The sequence below is a fragment of the Engystomops pustulosus genome, unplaced genomic scaffold, assembly GCF_040894005.1.
Source record: "Engystomops pustulosus unplaced genomic scaffold, aEngPut4.maternal MAT_SCAFFOLD_186, whole genome shotgun sequence".
Lineage (NCBI taxonomy): Eukaryota > Metazoa > Chordata > Amphibia > Anura > Leptodactylidae > Engystomops > Engystomops pustulosus.
In genome coordinates, this window is record NW_027285066.1 from 152,501 (window position 1) to 155,972 (window position 3,472).

A 3,472-nucleotide genomic window follows, 5' to 3' on the forward strand; every position below is an offset into this window, starting at 1 on the left:
CTCCTACTTCCAAAGCGATGACGTCAGCGGGAGCAGCCGCTCGGCCGTATCCGGCGGCATGTCACTGTTCCCCGGCCAGACTTGGCGGCAAGTCCCGGGGGACGAACAAGCCCATGGAAGTAGGGGCTCAGCGGGAGCAGCCAGTTGGCCTATCCGGCCACATGTCACTGTCCCCCGGCCAGACTTGGCGGCAAGTCCCGGGGAGGAACAAGCCCATGGAAGTAGGAGCTCCTACTTCCAAAGCGATGACGTCAGCGGGAGCAGCCGCTCGGCCGTATCCGGCGGCATGTCACTGTTCCCCGGCCAGACTTGGCGGCAAGTCCCGGGGGACGAACAAGCCCATGGAAGTAGGGGCTCAGCGGGAGCAGCCAGTTGGCCTATCCGGCCACATGTCACTGTCCCCCGGCCAGACTTGGCGGCAAGTCCCGGGGAGGAACAAGCCCATGGAAGTAGGAGCTCCTACTTCCAAAGCGATGACGTCAGCGGGAGCAGCCGCTCGGCCGTATCCGGCGGCATGTCACTGTTCCCCGGCCAGACTTGGCGGCAAGTCCCGGGGGACGAACAAGCCCATGGAAGTAGGGGCTCAGCGGGAGCAGCCAGTTGGCCTATCCGGCCACATGTCACTGTCCCCCGGCCAGACTTGGCGGCAAGTCCCGGGGAGGAACAAGCCCATGGAAGTAGGAGCTCCTACTTCCAAAGCGATGACGTCAGCGGGAGAAGCCGCTCGGCCTATCCGGCCACATGTCACTGTCCCCCGGCCACACTTGGCTATAGGTCCCGGGGAGGAATAATGCCCATGGAAGTAGGAGCTCCTACTTCCAAAGGGGCAAGTCAGCGGGAGCAGCCACTTGGCCTATCCGGCCAAGTTTCACTGTTCCCCGGCCACACTTGGCTGTAGGTCCCGGAGAGGAATAATGCCCATGGAAGTAAGAGCTCCTACCTCCAAAGGGGCAAGTCAGCGGGAGAAGCCACTTGGCCTATCCGGCCACATGTCACTGTCCCCCGGCCAAGCTTGGCTGTAGGTCCCGGGGAGGAATAATGCCCATGGAAGTAGGAGCTCCTACTTCCAAAGGGGCAAGTCAGCGGAAGAAGCCACTAGTTCTATCCGGCCAAGAGTCACTGTTCCCCGGCCTTACTTGGCAGTAGGTCCCGGGGAGGAATAATGCCCATGGAAGTAGGAGCTCCTACTTCCAAAGGGGCAAGTCAGCGGGAGAAGCCACTTGGCCTATCCGGCCAAGAGTCACTGTTCCCCGGCCACTCTTGGCAGTAGGTCCCGGGGAGGAATAATGCCCATGGAAGTAGGAGCTCCTACTTCCAAAGGGGCAAGTCAGCGGGAGAAGCCACTTGGCCTATCCGGCCAAGAGTCACTGTTCCCCGGCCACACTTGGCAATAGGTCCCGGGGAGGAATAATGCCCATGGAAGTAGGAGCTCCTACTTCCAAAGGGGCAAGTCAGCGGGAGCAGCCACTTGGCCTACCCGGCCAAGTTTCACTGTTCCCCGGCCAGACTTGGCTGTAGGTCCCGGAGAGGAATAATGCCCATGGAAGTAAGAGCTCCTACCTCCAAAGGGGCAAGTCAGCGGGAGAAGCCACTTGGCCTATCCGGCCACATGTCACTGTCCCCCGACCAAGCTTGGCTGTAGGTCCCGGGGAGGAATAATGCCCATGGAAGTAGGAGCTCCTACTTCCAAAGGGGCAAGTCAGCGGAAGAAGCCACTAGTTCTATCCGGCCAAGAGTCACTGTTCCCCGGCCTTACTTGGCAGTAGGTCCCGGGGAGGAATAATGCCCATGGAAGTAGGAGCTCCTACTTCCAAAGGGGCAAGTCAGCGGGAGAAGCCACTTGGCCTATCCGGCCAAGAGTCACTGTTCCCCGGCCACTCTTGGCAGTAGGTCCCGGGGAGGAATAATGCCCATGGAAGTAGGAGCTCCTACTTCCAAAGGGGCAAGTCAGCGGGAGAAGCCACTTGGCCTATCCGGCCAAGAGTCACTGTTCCCCGGCCACACTTGGCAATAGGTCCCGGGGAGGAATAATGCCCATGGAAGTAGGAGCTCCTACTTCCAAAGGGGCAAGTCAGCGGGAGAAGCCACTAGTTCTATCCGGCCAAGAGTCACTGTTCCCCGGCTACACTTGGCAGTAGGTCCCGGGGAGGAATAATGCCCATGGAAGTAGGAGCTACTACCTCCAAAGGGTGAAGACACTTGGCTCTAAGTCCCCGAGAGGTATACTGCCCATGGGAGTAAGAGCTCCTACTTCCAAAGGGGCAAGTCAGCGGGAGAAGCCACTTGGCCTACCCGGCCAAGAGTCACTGTTCCCCGGCCACACTTGGCAGTAGGTCCCGGGGAGGAATAATGCCCATGGAAGTAGGAGCTCCTACTTCCAAAGGGGCAAGTCAGCGGGAGAAGCCACTTGGCCTACCCGGCCAAGAGTCACTGTTCCCCGGCCACACTTGGCAGTAGGTCCCGGGGAGGAATAATGCCCATGGAAGTAGGAGCTCCTACTTCCAAAGGGGCAAGTCAGCGGGAGAAGCCACTTGGCCTATCCGGCCACATGTCACTGTCCCCCGGCCACACTTGGCTGTAGGTCCCGGGGAGGAATAATGCCCATGGAAGTAGGAGCTCCTACTTCCAAAGGGGCAAGTCAGCGGAAGAAGCCACTAGTTCTATCCGGCCAAGAGTCACTGTTCCCCGGCCTTACTTGGCAGTAGGTCCCGGGGAGGAATAATGCCCATGGAAGTAGGAGCTCCTACTTCCAAAGGGGCAAGTCAGCGGGAGAAGCCACTTGGCCTATCCGGCCAAGAGTCACTGTTCCCCGGCCACACTTGGCAATAGGTCCTGGGGAGGAATAATGCCCATGGAAGTAGGAGCTCCTACTTCCAAAGGGGCAAGTCAGCGGGAGCAGCCACTTGGCCTACCCGGCCAAGTTTCACTGTTCCCCGGCCACACTTGGCTGTAGGTCCCGGAGAGGAATAATGCCCATGGAAGTAAGAGCTCCTACCTCCAAAGGGGCAAGTCAGCGGGAGAAGCCACTTGGCCTATCCGGCCACATGTCACTGTCCCCCGGCCAAGCTTGGCTGTAGGTCCCGGGGAGGAATAATGCCCATGGAAGTAGGAGCTCCTACTTCCAAAGGGGCAAGTCAGCGGAAGAAGCCACTAGTTCTATCCGGCCAAGAGTCACTGTTCCCCGGCCTTACTTGGCAGTAGGTCCCGGGGAGGAATAATGCCCATGGAAGTAGGAGCTCCTACTTCCAAAGGGGCAAGTCAGCGGGAGAAGCCACTTGGCCTATCCGGCCAAGAGTCACTGAACCCCGGCCACTCTTGGCAGTAGGTCCCGGGGAGGAATAATGCCCATGGAAGTAGGAGCTCCTACTTCCAAAGGGGCAAGTCAGCGGGAGAAGCCACTTGGCCTATCCGGCCAAGAGTCACTGTTCCCCGGCCACACTTGGCAATAGGTCCCGGGGAGGAATAATGCCCA